Genomic DNA, 19,526 nt, shown 5'->3' on the forward strand with positions numbered 1-19,526 from the left:
CTGATCTCTATCTTCACATGGTCGTTCCTCCCTTGTGTTTGCCTATTTGTCTTCACATGGTCTTCTTATAGATCACTAGTCATTGGATTTAGGTTTCATTCTATTTCAGTAAGACCTCATCTTCTTAAATCACAACTGCAAGGATGCTATTTATAAGTTAGGTAAAATTAGGAGGTTGTGGGCATTCATGAATTTTGAAGGGACACTACTCAACTGAATAGAGTTTATTCTCTGCCCACCCTCTATCAAATTTATATTTCTATGTGTAGAATGCTTTCACGCAATCCCAACATTCTCCAAAGTCTTAACTCATGGCATCATTAATTCTAAGTTCCATATTTTATTTAGATTCAGACTCAAAAACTTCCAAATCTCATCATTCAAATTATCTAAATAAAATAGGGGCAAGACTTTGGGTACAATCTATCCTGAGAAAAATTTCTTTTCATCTGTGGATAAGCCGAACTAAAAACCAAATTATATGATTCCAAAATATAATGGTGAGACAGGTGCAGAATAGACATTCTCATTCTACAACGCAGAAATTGGAGGGATAAAAAGGGGTTACAGATCAAGAAAGTCCAAAATCAAAAAGGTAAAATTCCGTTAGATTTTAATGCCTTCAAATAATACTCATTGGTTGCAGGTGGCACACTCTGGTCCTACCCAGACCAAATGAGCCCCAGCCTCTCAGCCCATGAAGGTCTTATTGCCTTGACCTGTGGCTGTAGTGGCCCTGCTCTCAGTTTCCTGCATATAGAATCCTAGAAGTCTGATAGCTTTTCTTAGTTTTATTCTGTCTGCTCTCTTCAATCTAAGATAGCAGTGTTTTTGCTGATACAACATTCTCAAAACTCTTGTCGGTCTTCTGTAGAAGTCAAGGAGATCCATGGCATGACAAAAGAAGGTTTTCCACAGATCCTTCTTGAATAACCCATCACTATTGTTGGCTTCTACTGAGATAATTTATTGGAGTCATAAATCACACATTTAATCTCTCAGCAAAAGTATTTTCCAACCGTACTTGTGGCCCTGTTTACAAGCCCACCTTTAGGATAGGCTGATGGTTTTCTAAATCAACTAGTGCTGCTTCCTTTGTGCTTAGCAGTTCCTTCACCGATTTATCTTTTTTTTCTTTTTTTTACATTTTACCATAAGTGGTGAGGAAAAACAGATCACACCTTTTGCATTTTGCTTAGAAATCTTCTTGCTAAATATTCAAGTTTGTCACTTACAACTGCTACTTTCCATCTAATAACAGAATATAATACAGCCTGGTGTTTTTATAAAAAAAGATTGCCTTTCCTTCGGTGTTCAGTAACATGTTCCTCACTTCCATCTAAGACCTCCACAGAAGCACCTTAAATGTTCATGTTGTAGCAACATTCTCTTCATGTTGATACATGAATCATCTTAGAAAATAGAACCCTTCTCTATGCTCTACTCACTTCTTTCTGAGCCCACAACAGAATCACCTTTAATATTTATGTTTCTACCAACAATCTCTTCAAGAAAATCTAGATTTTTTTTCTCTTGTGCATCTCGGAATAATTCTAGCCTCTATTTATCATCCAATTCCAAAGCCTATTTTAATGTGCAGTTATTTGTTTTAAGAGCATCCCATTTCCCAGCACCAAAATCTATCTTAGTTTTCTAGCACTACTGTAACAAATTACTCCAAAGTTGGATGACTTAAAAAAACAGACAATTATTTTCTCACATTTCTGGAAGATAGAGGTCTGAAGTCAAGGTGTTGGCAGAGCCCTGCCTCCTTTAAAGGCATGAGGGAAGGACCCTTCTTTGCTTCTCTTTTCTTCTGGTGGTAGTTAGCTATCATTGGCCTTATTTGGCCCATGGCAGCATGACTCCAATCTCTGCCATTGTCTTCAAATAGGCCTTTTCCTTGTGTGTCTATGTGTCTTCACACAACCTTCTTAAAAAAGTGGACATGGAGAGTGACCCTACACAAATAATGCTTTATATAAGTGTATTATGAATAGTTGTACACCATAAAGTTAGATAACTTAAAGTGAAAAAATTCCTGTGAATATGTAAACCAGTGAAATGAACTCAGGAAGAAACTGACAATTTGAATAGACAAAAAACAAACGAAGAGACAGAAATAGAAGTAAAAATACTATCCACAAACAACAACAACAACAACAAAACCTCGGGCCCAGATGGTTTCACTGTTGAATTCTACCAAACATTTAAAGAAAAATTAACACCAATTCTTCACAAAATCTTCCAAAATATAAAGAAACAACTCTTCTCAATTCATTCCATGATGTCAATATTACTCTATCAATAGAATAAAACAAACTACATGATTATCTTACTATACATATAAAAAACATTTGAAAAATTCAACACATTTATATGATAAAAACACTCAACAAATTAGGATGGAAGAGAAATTTATCAATCTGATAAAGAGCATCTATGGAAAACCCACGGCTAGCATCATACTTAAAGGTAAAATACTGAATGCTTTTCACCTCAAGATTAGGAACAAGACAACATGTCCATTTGCACCAATTCTATTTAAAATTCAACTGTGAGTTTTAGCAATGAAAAATAAGAAAATAAAATAAGAAAAAAAAAGAAAAGAATATCAATGTAAGATTCGAAAATATTATATAGTAAGTAATTCAACCCTGCTCAAAAAGTGCTCCGGCCATTGCCCTAGGATACTATGAGGTAATCTTCACATTCTTGGAATGTGAAGATAGGAGCACTTTTGCTTACCTGAGGTCCTTGAGCTAGCCACGTAGTAACAATGTGACTCTGGATGGGGCTTTAGGTGAGTCATATGATATTAGCTCAATCTCCTAAAGGGCTGGAGCTAAGATTGGTCATGGAGGCAGACAACTGTGCCAGAGGTATAGAGGCCCAAATACTCTGAACATCAAAGATTGGGTGAGCTTCCCTGTTTGGAAATATTCTGTATATATTGTTACATGTTGATAACAGGACAGTAATGTTGTCCTGACTTCACTGTGATAGAACAATTTGAAGCTCTACATTTGAGGTCTTCCTGGACTTTGCCCTAATTCCTTCTCCTCTTGGTTGATTTTAATCTATACCATGTAGGTACAATGAACCATAACCATGATTATAACAGCTTTCAGTGCATCCTGTGAGGTCTTGAGCATAATTTTTGGAGCCACCTAAACTTAAAATTGGTTTCAGAACTAAGAGCAAGTAGACTTTTTCTTAACTTTGCCATTGGCTAACCTTCATAACTATAAAGCTATTGGAAGTAAATCTTTAAAACCTTGGATTTTGGTAATGGATTCTTAGAAATGACACCAAAAGTATGAACAGCAACAAAAACAAATTACACAAATTTAACATCAACATGATTAAAACAATAAAGAATGACCTCTGTGTTTCAAAGGATGCTGTCAATTAAAAAAAAAAGACAACCCACAAAATGGATGAAAACATTTGTGAATCATATATCTGATAAGCGATTTTATATAGAATATATAAAGAACTGTTAAAATTCAAAAGTAAAAAGACAAAAATTGCAAATGAAAGTTTAGTGAACGACCTGAGTAGACATTTTTTCAAAGACAATACACAAATATTTGTTAAGCATGTACAATTGTACAGCCACTTTAGAAAACAGTCTGGCAGTTCCTCAAATGGTTACAGATATAGTTACCATATGACTCAGCAATCTACTCTTTGTTATATATCCAAGAGTAATAGAATAATCATACATATGTCTTCATGCAAAACTTGTATATGAATGCTCATAGCAGCATTATTTATAATGTCCAAAAGTTAGAAACAACACAAATATCTATTAACTGAATAATGTATGAACAAAATGAGGGATTTGTATACAATAAAATATCATTTAGCCTTGTAAAAGAATGAAGTACCAGTAAATGCTCTAACATGAATGAACTTTAAAAACATTATGCTAAGGGAAAGAAGCCAGTCACAAAAGATCTTACTACATTTTTCCATTTATATTAAATATTCTGAATGGCAAATCCATAGAGACAGAAATTAGATTAGTGGTTGCTTAGGGTTGATTGGGAAATTAGGGGGGTAATATCTAAAAGATATGAAGCTTCTTCTTGAGGTAATGAAAATGTTCTAAAATTAACTATGGTGGAGGTTACATACATCTGTCAATATGATAAAAACTGTTGAGTTCTACACTTTACATGTGTGAATTGCATGGTATGTGAGCTATAACTCAGTGAAATTGTTTAAGATTTTAAAAAATATATAAGTAGGCTTAGAACTTACACAGAATGGAACCTACAACTTCCCGCCCAGTCACCAGCTTGACGAATAGGACACGAGGCCTGAGAGCTGGGAGTGAAACGCAAATATTTGCATGCAGGCTCACAGCTAGCTGCATAAATACAATACAAATTCCACTGTAGGAAGATAGAGCCAGAGCAACTGGTGATTTATACACATTCTTATATCCAGTCAGTGACAGACCAGGAAGAAGAGCCCAAGTACCCAAAATCCAGCTCAGGGTGCTGCCAAACAAGCAAGTGAATATAGAAGCCAACCTTTCTAAATTTGCTGTCTGGCTGCCCTCCTCCCAGGGAAGCGTTTTCCACAGAAAAATACACTTTTTTAAATGAAACAACAATGTATATAATCAATCAAAATACTAATTCATAGTATATATAGTATAGAATAGAGAAAAGACGATATGTACTAGATTAACAGTAAATACCTCTGAGAGAGGGAATTGGAAAGGAGGAGCAGAGTCATTTTTCTTTTCATTTTCTTATAAATTTGAATTTGCTAAAACAAGTGAATATTACTTTTGTCATTTAAACGTATATTTAAATAGTTTTAAAAAATATTTTAAAATGACGGGCCAGGCGCAGTGGCTCACGCTTGTAATCCCAGCACTTTGGGAGGCCGAGGCGGGCGGATCACGAGGTCAGGAGATCGAGACCACGGTGAAACCCCGTCTCTACTAAAAATACAAAAAAATTAGCCAGGCGTGGTGGCGAGCGCCTGTAGTCCCAGCTACTCGGAGAGGCTGAGGCAGGAGAATGGCGTGAACCTGGGAGGCGGAGCTTGCAGTGAGCGGAGATCGCGCCACTGCACTCCAGCCTGGGTGACAGAGCAAGACTCCGTCTCAAAAAAAAAAAATATATATATATATATATATTTTTTAAAATGACAATGAAGCTGAGTTTTGAAGGCATAATGATATTTTACAGAAATACTATTTCCATCCAAGTTATTTTTCACATCAAAAGTAGACATAAAGAAATTTTCAAGTATCCAAGGCTTCCAGAATTATATACCCACATCTTGAAGTGTTTTCCTAGAAAATACAATCCAAGTAACCTAAAATAAAATTTAAGAGTTTACATTTATGTGTTTAAGAATATAATAACTTTTATGAGAAGACAATAGTCAGCATTGAAAACCATTAAACATTAATTCAAATAATTTCTATACTACTAGTCTCACTTGAATATTTCATAGCTATCACAAGCTTTTCAGGTAATTTTTATCTTAAACCCACACACACACACACACACACAGACACACACACTACAAAATACAGTGTATTACTCTATTAACCTAAGCCTCACAATTGCTCAATCAGTGATCTAGGAGTCATTGCTTTTATGTTTTCCTTTTCCTCACTTCTATATCCATTATATAAGCAAATCATATTGGTTTTATTTTTACAAAATGTCCAATATCCTCTGTCTTTGTTCATTCTGTGCTGCTATCACAGAATAACTGCGACAGGATAATTTATAAAGAACAGAAATGTATTTCTTTCTGTTCTGGAGGCTGGGAAGTCCAAGATCAAGCCACCTGCATCTGGAGAAGACCTTCTTGCTGCATCATAATGTGGCAGAAGGCACCACATGGTGACAGTGAGGCCAAAGGAGGCTGAACTTACCCCACTCCAGCAATAAAGAGCCCACTCCTGTGATAACAGCATTAATTATTCATGAGGGTGCTGTCTAGTCACCCCTCCTTAGTTCCACCTCCCAATACTACTGTTGCAGTGGGGATTAAGTTTCTACTACACACTTTTTAGAGCACACATTCAAACCATAGCAGCCTCCAATCTGGAACGTCTGCTTTTTGTTTACTCTATCAATTATTGAAAACAGACACAGGTATCTTTTTCAAAAGGTAGTTTATTTTTGTTACTTGTTTAACGTCTCTCGGTACTTTCCTTTTTTGGAATGTATTCATGGACTTTTAACTCTCTATTCTCCCCTGGCCCATGTAGAAGTATTAGCCTTTTCTCTGGGCTTTTCGTGTCCTCAGCTATTTCCGATGTCAGCATATTGAACTTAAGTTTTCTCTCTTTTAAAAATTCTTTTTCACTCTTCCATTTAAATCTAAACTCAAAAGCTATATTTTTTTGACACTCTCTTCAATGTCTCCCTGTCTCTATTATTTCCTTGTCATTGAATGCATAATGGCTGAGGCCCTGTTCTGTGCCAGTATCACTTTAAACACAGGTACTATAATTTTGTTTGATTTTTGTCACAATTTCTAATTATGGTGCTGATTTTGTACCCTGATTATTGACTGTCTCCTTGCCAAGATCCTTGTATCATGTTCTGTGCAGTATCCTTGCATATAGTTATCCCAGCCTCATTCATAATAGAGTCAACAATCAGTCTTTTAATGCATGTGCCATGTCCTGGCTTATAAACATAGCTTTTCTACAAGTCACACTATAAGCATTGTACAAAAGCCAGTCGGGAGTAACAGTGCAAGCTAAAGGTCTTCATTCAGAACCCACCCTAACCTAAATGCTCCATTTATGCTTCATGGTTTTATCTCCCTGGGTTTTTGTTTCTTTGCACTGTGATTCAGCTTTTAATATTTGCTGAAAATCTTGTCCTTTAGGCATTTATTTATTTGTTCAACAAATATTCACCGAACATATATTATTTGTTAATCACTTTGTTAAGGACAGAAAATTTAGTTGTAAATAAGATAAATATCGTACTGCTTCAAATGAAGTTCATAATCTACTATACAAATAATTACAACAAATCATATAAAGAGAGTCTCGTATTATAGGAAAAGTCAATGTTATATTACAGTACATAGAAGAGAAACGGATCCTGGCATAGGTATTCAAAATAGTTCTCTTGGTAGACAGATACACATTTAAGCAGAATCTTAATAAAGATATTGACTTTCTCAAAGAGTTGATTGGCTCCAGAGAGTGACCAGGTTGTATCTCATTCTCTACAAACTCAATTTTACAAACTCAATCACCTTCCTGAATTCCTGGTTCTAGAAAATCCTTTGAGTTTAGGGGAACTTTCAGTTTTATCTCTGAGAGATTCTCTCAAGTCTTCCTCCTAACTCTACAACAATACCAGTAACCAACCTCACCCTCTGTAACACTCAGCAACTGAAAGTAGATTTAAGAAAAAGTGTGAAAGATGGAATTCACCAAGTGAGTTCTTAGAGGAGGGAGAGAGTCTGGAGGTAGAAGGTGAGAGAGTTACAGGAAATGGTCACAGAATATTTTGACAAACTTATCATTGGATTCAGAAATGGACACAGAAAGACAGGAAAGATGTTGGGTATGTGTCTGACACTGTTATAAAGATTTCAAATTTCAATTTAATATTATAGCTTATAATGTGGAGTAGCTGGATAAGAATGACCATGTTGGAAAAATATTTTATTATTATATCAATAAAGATCTTGAAAGTTTTACACATTATGAGAGAGAGAAGGTAAAGCGTACAACATTTTGTTTAACTCTTGATATTAAATCTATCAGGATACAGGACAGAGCACAAAAGATAGGCTGGCCTGTGTTATATCCAATACTAACTTAGATGAACTAAAATATTCAAATGTCTCTTAACCTCTACGTTACTCTGGCTTCCCAGGGAGATGACAGTGTTTTAGAGGCACCTGCTAGCATCAACATTAAAGTTATGTAGTTATGTTTCTCTTTTCTTCATATATATATATATATATATATATATATATATAATACTTTATATATATATATTATATATATATTATACTTTATATATATATATGTATAATACTTTAAGTTCTAGGGTACATGTGCACAACGTGCAGGATTGTTACATATGTATACATGTGCCATGTTGGTGTGCTGCACCCATTAACTTGTCATTTACATTAGGTATACCTCCTAATGCTATCCCTCCCCCCTCCCCCCACCCTACAACAGGCCCTGGTGTGTGATGTTCCCCTTCCTGTGTCCAAGTGTTCTCATGGTTCAATTCCCACCTATGAGTGAGAACACGCGGTGTTTGGTTTTTTGTCCTTGCAATAGTTTGCTGAGAATGATGGTTTCCAGTTTCATCCATGTCCCTACAAAGGACATGAACTCATCATTTTTTATGGCTGCATAGTATTCCATGGTGTATATATGCCACATTTTCTTAATCCAGTCTATCATTGATGGACATTTGGGTTGGTTCCAAGTCTTTGCTATTGTGAATAGTGCCGCAATAAACATACGTGTGCATGTGCCTTTATAGCAGCAGGATTTATAATCATTTGGTTATATACCCAGTAACGGGATGGCTGGGTCAAATGGTATTTCTAGTTCTAGATCCCTAAGGAATCACCACACTGTCTTCCACAATGGTTGAACTAGTTTACAGTCCCACCAACAGTGTAAAAGTGTTCCTATTTCTCCACATCCTCTCCAGCACCTGTTGTTTCCTGACTTTTTAATGATCACCATTCTAACTGGTGTGAGATGGTATCTCATTGTGGTTTTGGTTTGCATTTCTCTGATGGCCAGTGATGATAAGCATTTTTTCATGTGTCTTTTGGCTGCATAAATGTCTTCTTTTGAGAAGTGTCTGTTCATATCCTTTGCCCACTTGTTGATAGGGTTGTTTGTTTTTTTCTTGTAAATTTGTTTGAGTTCTTTGGAGAGTCTGGATATTAGCCCTTTGTCAGATGAGTAGATTGCAAACATTTTCTCCTATCCTGTAAGTTGCCTGTTCATTCTAATGGTAGTTTCTTATGCTTTGCAGAAGCTCTTTAGTTTAATTAGATCCCATTTGTCAATGTTGGCTTTTGTTGCCATTGCTTTAAATTTTGTCAAAGGCCTTTTCTGCATCTATTGAGATAATATGTGGTTTATGTCTTTGGTTCTGTTTATATGCTGGATTACATTTATTGATTTGCATATGTTGAAACAGCCTTGCATCCCAGGGATGAAGCCCACTTGATTATGGTGGATAAGCTTTTCGATGTGCTTCTGGATTCGGTTTGCCAGTATTTTATTGAGAATTTTTGCATCGATGTTCATCAAGGATATTGGTCTAAAATTCTCTTTTTTTGTTGTGTCTCTGCCCGGCTTTGGTATCAGGATGATGCTGGCCTCATAAAATGAGTTAGGGAGGATTGCTTCATGTTCTATTGATTGGAATAGTTTCAGAAGGAATGGTACCAGCTCCTCCTTGTACCTCTGGTAGAATTGGGCTGTGAATCCGTCTGGTCCTGGACTTTTTTTGGTTGCTAAGCTATTAATTATTGCCTCAATTTCAGAGCCTGTTATTGGTCTATTCAGAGATTCAACTTCTTCCTGGTTTAGTCTTGGGAGTGTGTATGTATTGAGGAATTTATCCATTTCTTCTAGATTTTCTAGCTTATTTGTGTAGAGGTTTTTATAGTATTCTCTGATGGTAGTTTGTATTTCTGTGGGATCAGTGGTGATATCCCCTTTATCATTTTTTATTTCATCTATTTGATTCTTCTCTCTTTTCTTCTTTATTAGTCTTGCTAGCGGTCTATCAATTTTGTTGATCTCTTCAAAAAACCAGCCCCTGGATTCATTGATTTTTTGAAGGGTTTTTTGTGTCTCTGTCTCGTTCAGTTCTGCTCTGATCTTAGTTCTTGCCTTCTGCTAGCTTTTGAATGTGTTTGCTCTTGCTTCTCTAGTTCTTTTAATTGTGATATTAGGGTGTCAATTTTGGATCTTTCCTGTTTTCTCTTGTGGGCATTTAGTGCTATCAATTTCCCTCTACACTCTGCTTTGAATGTGTCCCAGAGATTCTGGCATGTTGTGTCTTTGTTCTCATTGGTTTCAAAGAACATCTTTATTTCTGCCTTCATTTTGTCATGTACCCAGTACATTCAGGAACATGTTTTTCAGTTTCTATGTAGTTGAGCAGTTTTGAGTGAGTTTCTTAATCCTGAGTTCTAGTTTGATTTCATTATGGTCTTACAGACAGTTTGTTATAATTTCTGTTCTTTCACATTTGCTGAGGACAGCTTTACTTCCAACTGTGTGGTCAATTTTGGAATAAGTGCGATGTGGTGCTCAGAAGAATGTATATTCTGTTGATTTGTGGTGGAGGGTTCTGTAGATGCCTATTAGGTCCGCTTGGTGCAGAGCTGAGTTCAATTCCTGGATATCCTTGTTAACTTTCTGTCTCGTTGATCTGTCTAATGTTGACAGTGGAGTGTTAAAATCTCCCATTATTATTGTGTGGCAGTCTAAGTCTCTTTTTAAGTCTCTAAGGACTTGCTTTATGAATCTGGGTGCTTGTGTGTTGGGTGCATATATATTTAGGATAGTTAGCTCTTCTTGTTGAATTGATCCCTTTACTATTATGTAATGGCCTTCTTTGTCTCTTTTGATCTTTGTTGGTTTAATGTCTGTTTTATCAGAGACTAGGATTGCAACCCCTGCTTTTTTTTGTTTTCCATTTGCTTGGTAGATCTTCCTCCATCCCTTTATTTTGAGCCTATGTGTGTCTCTGCATGTGAGATGGGTTTCCTAAATACAGCACACTGATGGGTCTTGACTCTTTATCCAATTTGCCAGTCTGTGTCTTTTAATTGGAGCATTTAGCCCATTTACATTTAAGGTTAATATTGTCATGTGTGAATTTGATCCTGTCATTATGCTGTTAGCTGGTTATTTTGCTCATTAGTTGATGCAGTTTCTTCCTAGCCTTGATGGTCTTTACAATTTGGCATGTTTTTGCAGTGGCTGGTACCAGTTGTTCCTTTCCATGTTTAGTGCATCCTTCAGGAGCTCTTGTAGGGTAGGCCTGGTGGTGACAAAATCTCTCAGCATTTGCTTGTCTGTAAAGGATTTTATTTTTCCTTCACTTATGAAGCTTAGTTTGGCTGGATATGAAATTCTGGGTTGAAATTTCTTTTCTTTAAGAGTGTTGAATACTGGCCCCCACTCTCTTCTGGTTTGTAGAGTTTCTGCCGAGAGATCTGCTGTTAGTCTGATGGGCTTTCCTTTGTGGGTAACCCGACCTTTCTCTCTGGCTGCTCTTAACATTTTTTCCTGCATTTCAACTTTGGTGAGTCTGACAATTATGTGTCTTGGAGTTGTTCTTCTCGAGGAGTATCTTTGTGGCGTTCTCTGTATTCCCTGAATTTGAATGTTGGCCTGCCTTGCTAGTTATGTTTTTCATTTCCATTTTAATAATTATCTTGAAATTATGTTTTATGCTAGTGTGTATTCATATGTATATATGGTTACATAAACATGCACACTTATATGTACACATATGAACTGTGGATATATACAATTTGGGATATAGGTTTGAAAATTACATTGAAATAATAAAAATTCTGACATTAAAATAAAAGGTAAGAAAAATAGATTATAGAGAAAACTTGCAAATATAAAATATAGATATATATTTGTTACATATAAATATATGGCAACATCACAATTGATATTCATAAATTAATTTTTTTTAATTAAATGTGTTATTTTGGAAACATATTTTTTGCTTTTCAAGAACTGTTTAAGCACTATTCTGGAGATATAAATTATACAACCGTTAATTTAAACTCTGGTATAAGTTGAAATCCTCTTGCACTTATCTAAGACTATCAATAACTAATGTATTGAAAATTCATCATATAAGATATTGTTATGTATGATTTTACCTTATACACAGGATAGTAAATCTCAAAATTGTATAGTAAAATTTAATGATACAAATAGTTATAAATTTGCATATAAATATTTAATGGATTTACTATGCATAATAGGAATAAATTAATTTTCTGCAGTAATATTAATCTATATCTAACATCAATTTACAAGTAAACTGGATATACTCCTCAAGTCTTTAGAGCATTAATTTAAAATTTTCCAAAATACGTGTTACGTTTTAGTTTCTCAGAATGAGACAGTACAGAATATTTCCTAGGATAATTTTATGCAATGAATCTAATGATTGCTATCTAGAGGAAGTTACTTGAAATGTACATGTTAATATTGATAGATATTTTCATCAGCAGATATCGTATAAAATGAGTTTTGTGGAAAATAGCCAAGAATGATCAATGTTATATTCTTACACGTGTAAAATGTGAAATAGTAAAACTCTCCATTTTAAACCACTGTTCACAGAACATATATAAAATAACATGTGTTTCTCAGATAAAGTCCTACACCATGAAAATACTCTTCCTGAGTAAAGATTACTTAACTACATATTCGAGTAGGCAAATGTGTCCTTTTACAGATCTGGTTTCTTTCAATCAGTCCTACAATTAAAATGCATTAAATTCTCTTCCTAAGGAGCCATATATTAATTTCCCACTATTACTTTAGTGTTCTCCTACTGAAAATTAGAATACATAGGACAATGTCCTCAAATTCTCTGAAATGTACTAATTGCTCTATGCATCCTCCACTGAAGACAGAGTTACATGGTAAACACCTAGTAATGTGAGTTCCTAGGGCCCTTCTAGTCACCAGTGTGAAACAGTAACTGTATTTATTTTCAAATATTTCTTTACACACTTTATCCATTATTAAATTGGTATAGATGTACATAATTATAGAACTGTAGTTTAGAGGAGACTTCATAAATTATTCTAATTCATTTTCTGTACTGGGAATTGTTTCAGTTGTAGATGAAGAGTGTAAAAACAGCATTTCATTTATAAATGCCTCTGTTGGAAAATTATTTCTTAAAACAGACTAAACTATAACTTCCTAGTATTTTATAACCATATATTCTAGTTCTGCTTTCTGGTACACATAACAAACATACTCTTTTTGGCAAAGCACAGCTCTTAGATATTTAAAGAGAATGATCACGAATGCCTGTCTTCTCTTGCCATGTTAAATAATGTGGGCTTCTTCTGGAACTCCTTATGCTACTATTTTATTTTCCAGCCTTTTGGCTTTTGGTGACCCTTTCCTAGCCCCACTTCACCCTGTCAACTTCCGTTCCATCATAGGTAAAGAGTACAGAGTTCAATTTAATTATTTCCTTTATTTGAAAATGGAACTGTAACTTGAATAACAATCAGGAAGTATCCTTCAATTACAACTGATTTGTAATCAATAAAAAACTTCCTGTAAAAACATTAATTTTGACACCTAATTTTCTTTTCAACTTATATGTAAGCATTTAGGATTTCACAAATAAATTCACAATTCTAAATTTTTAAAAATAAGTTGCAAGCACCAATACACTAAAAGGTGTGGAAGTAAAATTTATAAGTAAACTTTAAGATATCATATTCAATTTGGCATTATAGTGGCTTTAATTTTAGTGAACAATAGAGAAGAAAAGAGTGGATATAAGTTTATATTTTTAGTTTGAATTAGAGGAGTTTGTCATTAGTTTGTTTATGAAGCGAAGTGCAAGGAACAGGTTTGTGAAAGAGTGGAGTTTAATTCTGAACACACTGATCTTGAGTTCCCTGCAAGGTTTCCAGGCAAAGAGGTGAAACATACAGTTGAAGAAAAGATCAGACAGAAAATGGAGAAAAGATCAGACAGGGCTCAAAATTAGACAGAAGAGAATGGCGGGATTTCTGCTTTGAGAGAAATCATACTCTTCAATGCATATGATTTGTAAGTTATCTGCACAAGATTTTGCGAACTGATTAATTTTGTCCTGCTAAAATAAGCAAACTATACTACTTTCTGTTCTCCCAGGTATGTTCAAAATTATTCAGTGTACATTTTAAACATATCTACATTATCTGTATAGATGTGCTATTTGAAGATATAAGTAGGAATGAGCTTTCTAAGAAAGAGTGTAAAAAGAGAAGACTGTGAAGATGAATTCAGAAAAACTTTGATCATGTATTTAATAAAAAGAGAAGGACCCATAGGAGAGGCTGAAGAGTATCCGAGGAATTAGCTGGATGCCCAGAAAACTTATTTCTATTCTTCCCAACTCCACCAGCAGACATTGTCCAGCTCCCTGGTAGTTATATTTGGTTGTGTTACTGATTTCCGGATAATTGAGAGTTTTACGGAAATGAAAAAAGTCAGTATCTGACTTGCACACATCATCTTCACTGTTTCATTTTCCTAGTTTCTGGTAAAAGTGCTAAAGAAAAATGAAAGGACCTCCGATCTCTGGATATCATCCTAGAAGGCAGTTTCCCAGTGGAGTTGTCTAGCCTGGAGCATCCACGAAAGTGAGAACTATATTTTTATGTTGCCTTATTATTTTGTTGTATCAGTGCATATGGAGAAAAGTCTTTTCTGTTAAACTACCATCCAGATCATTTACTTTAATTTCACTAGCTACATGTTTTTTAGACTTTGTGTGACACTTTTCCACTTCTTTGTATGTCCAAGGATTTTTTATTTAATACTAGACATTAAGAATATTGCACTGGAGAGATTCTGGTTGGAGAGACACTGAAAGAAGTTGAAGAGCCATAAATAATTTTTAAAAGTAGATAAAGGAAGCCTATATTCTTCAGAGACCTTTGGAACCTAAAGGAAGAAGAGATATAGAAAGTAACCTATGGATAATATAATTTTTTAAATCTAGCTAAATTATTTGCTTTAAACAAGGCTCGACCACAGGAAATAAAATAGGGAAATTAGAGCGTGAACATGGAAGAAAAGGAGGAATAACTACATATTTCTGGAAAAAGCAGAAAATGTATACAATAAGAGTACAAGTAATTAATATGCATTTTGGTAATGCATCTTCAAAGGTAAAATGCTGTGGTCTGCTGCTAATTGACATATTAATAATCATCATGTTTTGAGTATGATTGATGAAAGGCATAAATATTCCAAGCTAGAACATATATATGTCATAATTTTTCAGTATTAGCTATAATGGTATTATAAGGCATTTAAAAAATTTGGCTAAAGTTGACCTACACTATTATAGTAATCATACTAATTGAACGTTAAGTCAGCCTGTCATGACTTGTTTAGTGAACACATATTTATTTCTATTAATCTTTCTGAATTTAATTTTCTGGCCTTTCAAAATTAATCAAGCGTATTCGCTTTAAGAAATTGTGCCATTGGGATCAGAATATCTATCCACTTATCTGCTTGTGTATGTGTGTGTGTATGTGTATTTGAATTTCCTGAAACTTGCACATTTAAAATCTGTCAAATATCTGTCTAAGGTCAACACCCCTTTTATTTGATGTTACTAAATCTAACATGGTATTAGCAAATAGGCAGAAAAATAAGAGAGAAAAAATTCACAGTCAGATGTCATATAGAATTTTGAAATTTGTGAGATACGATGATAACAGTGTGTTATGTGTGGAATACACTTAGGTTGAATAATTGAAGGAATTAGCGGACACCATGGAAAAGAGGAGATAACCAAATACACATTTCACCTATTTAATTAAGTGTTGCAGTGTCAATTCTGGTTGTTGTTATGAGGGCTATCATTATTCAAATTTCTACCAGTGTTTTCCAAGCCTCAAGAGAGATGATGATATATGTGAAATCATTATAATATCCTGTGTTAAAGAAAGATATTTCAGGGTGCCACAAACATAGCTTTAAAATATACAACTTTCTTTCTTTCTCTTTCAGTTGGATTTATATTTTCACCTATTTTCCTACAATTCTGTGTAGGAAAACCCAAAGGAAATAAACATATTTTTTAAATCAGTGGTTTTTCAGCTCTGACTCAACATTTTTCACAAGACCAAGCCTATTTTTTTGAAAGGCACAAAAAATTATAAAGCATTACAGCACTTTGCTGCTAGCATGCAGATGATTGAAAGTTATATCTTTTAATATGTAATCCTGAAGATTGTTTTCCTAGATGTCCTAGAAACTTGACCAATCAGAGAAGATCCTAAACAGCATTTTATATCAATTATGTGCAAAACCCTGCCAATTGTCTTCTCATATAATCCCCATCAATAAACAAGAAGCACAAAATATATAAACTCAAACCATCTGCTCTCACTACAGCAGGCAACTGAGAGCTTAGACAATAACTCACACAGTAAAATACTCCAATACATTTATCTGGGATCATGCTGTTTAAGTGGGATTTGTGATTAAAAATATTACCGCTTTGGCCTATCCACTATTAGAAAATATGTTTTCCTTTTTTAGGAAAAGCATTGTCATTTCTGTTTTATTACAATAGTAAATTAAGAGAACTACTGCCAGCCACCTATAAAGAACAAAAACTGCACTTCCAGTTTATGCTTCACTGTAATTCTTTTTCCTGTTGATGTTAACAATACCCAGTCTCTTAAAAAAAAGAAAAGGAAAAATATAGTCTCCAGAAATTCACTGCTTTGACACCTGTGTAATTTTTGAACCATGCTAAATGCCAAAATAAAGCTATATCAAAATGTAAAATGTTAACCGAAAGTGCCTATATGACCTAAGAAAAGGAAGTATTTAAAGATAACAGTCACCTAAGATGGCTGATATTTAAAGATAATATAGTGCGACTTTTTCTAAGCATTTGAGGCACAGAACTGGCAGTTGGCAAAAATAGATATGATTTTAAACGCTGTTGCAATAAGAATGCAGAAGACAGACAATTCCCTCCTGTTTTCCATCAGTGTCCTTATCTTACATTATACCATATTCGACCTGTCAAGATATTTCAATATTTCCCACATTAACAACAAAGATATGTAAATGACAATATTACATTGTCGAATCCCCTAAACATCCCTGTATTTCATTTACAAATTCTCGAGTCAGTTTGCCGATGAATTAACATTAACAATTATAATTCCTATGCATCTTACAGAAACTATATTTTACTTGTTCCCAGACTTCAATAATATAATTTTGCAATCATGGTTTGAAAATTATACTGCTTGACATATTTTGCCAATTGATGAAGTATTACTTTAGAGTGGATTTTCTTCACTATGTTACCAATTAAATTTACATTTTAATTAGAACAAAAAATTATACCCTTGATGATAGATTGGGGGGGATGAAGAAATTAAGTAGCTTAAATATTCAGAAAAGCTATGTATTGTGCCATTTCATAATAAGATATTCACAAGTGTTTGAAAAGGAAGGCAAGGTTCTTATGGTTTGTGCATGAGCACTATCTTATTTGGCTACCAGTATGTATATATAATTATGATATCATACTGTTTAGTATTCTCTTTTACACATGAGGAAACTGACAAAAAATAAGTGAAGAGGTGAGCTTGGATCAGATGCACACATTTAAAAGAGAAATGTAATTACAAAAATCTTTTTAGTTATAAGGTACTACGAACAATGTAAAAAAATTCTGACAAGCAATATTTCAATTCCCTCAAATCGAGATTTTTAAAAGGTGAGGTTGGAAATAAATGGATTATATCTATTGTTTCTAAAGCAGTCTCTTTTTTGCTGAAGTCAGAAATACATTCTTTTTTTAACTGTTTTAACTTTTATTTTTCCATAGGTTATTGGGGTACAGGTGGTATTTGGTTACGTGAGTAAGTTCTTTAGTGGTGAGTTGTGAGATTTCGGTGCACTCATCACCCAAGCAGTATACACTGCACCCTTTTGTAGTCTTTTATCCCTTGCCTCCCTCCCGCCCTTCCCCCCAAGTCCTCAAAGTCCATTGTATAATTTTTCTGTCTTTGCATCCTCATAGCTTAGATCCCACATATCAGTGAGAACACACGATGTTTGGTTTTCCATTCCTGAGTTACTTCACTTAGAATAATAGTCTCTAATCTCATCCAGGACAGATTACTAAATTTCCTATGCTATTTGAAACAAAAAAGTGATCATGCAAAAATACCTTCAACAGCAATGGATGATAATAATTAACAAAATTATAAAAACTGTTTAAGATGTTTGAAATGTATTAAGCTACCAGCAACAAGAAGGTTTAAAGGTATCCCTCAAGATTCCCACCCTCTGGTGTATATGCTCTGTATAATCAACTCTCCTTGACTGTGGGTATGAACTGTAAGTATGACGGCGTAGCCGCTCCCACCACATAACTAAGTTCTACTATATAGCGCAGGAGACTTTAAGAAATGGAGATTACCCTGGTGTGTTGATCTGATCAAGTTAGGCCTTTAAAATAAGAAGCATGTTGATTCTTGCTGGTGAAAGAGATACAAAGCCTGAGAAGACTTGAAGCCCCAGAGAGTTTCCAAGGCTGGTTTGAAGATGTAGGAGGCCATGTGAGGCCATTGAGAGTGACCTGCTGCCAGTGGCCGGAGAGGAACTGTATTCTTTCACCAATCTGAATCCGCTCGGAAGAGGACCTTTTGCTGCAGCTCAGAATGCAGCAGGTCAACACCCGATTTCAGCCCTGTGAGTACATGAGCAGAAAACACATCAACTTCCCAAACTTCCGACCTCCCAAACTATGATCCAATAAGCAGCTGTGGTTTGAAACTGCTAAATTTGTGGTAATTTGTTTTATATACAGCAATAGTAAACTAGTAAACCACTTAAAACTGTGTAAAACCCAAATTACAGTCTACAGTGGAATATGTTATGATTCCATCATAAAGAATCCTAAATTAGTTTTGAACAATCTAAAGTGACATTGATATAGATTTATTACAATAAAATACCAGTGTCCAGAAATTTTCTCCATTCAACAGATATTTGTTGAGCAGCTTCAACAACTCTTTCTCAGTGTGTGGGTTCTAGCAGCAAAGAGTACAGACATAGTCTCACCTCTCATTGCCTCTCCAGAGAGGCCCAGAGACATATTCTCTCTTCCGGAAACTGAGGGAGAAGTATGCTTGTCATGATCATATTTATTAAAGTATGAGCATTGTTAGAACATGTCTTCTTTAGAATGATTTGTTTCCCTATATGAAAATAGGGAAGCAAATTATTATTATTTATTATTTATTCCCTAAACTATTTTTATGGCCAAAACAGACAAGGCAAGCTAAGCAATTGCCAAACTTCTTAATTATAGTATAAAGCAAATTTTCTTTTTAACGAAAGTATGAGTTTACCAATTCTGTTTAACTATGAAGTTGTCTACATAAAAATAATAATAATGCTCCTGTATCAATTTTGATGATGCTAGGAGTGAAGAAGAAATTAGATGCTGCTAACAGAGTTTTACTATACACGAATCTACAAAAAGAGGTAAAATGAACTTTGGTTTGATAAGGAAATTTGGAATAGAGAAAAAATAAGAAATAAAAGAATACATTGTCTATAATGAAAAATCATTTATTGCTTAAAGTACACCCATCCAAATCATCTGATTCTCAATTTGTATTGACTTTGAGCTATTTTAACAGTTCTGTAAATTGTAACTAAGAGCAATGCACATAATTATTGCTTATAGATAGGC

This window comes from Symphalangus syndactylus, chromosome 4, assembly GCF_028878055.3.
Source record: "Symphalangus syndactylus isolate Jambi chromosome 4, NHGRI_mSymSyn1-v2.1_pri, whole genome shotgun sequence".
Taxonomy (NCBI): Eukaryota; Metazoa; Chordata; class Mammalia; order Primates; family Hylobatidae; genus Symphalangus; species Symphalangus syndactylus.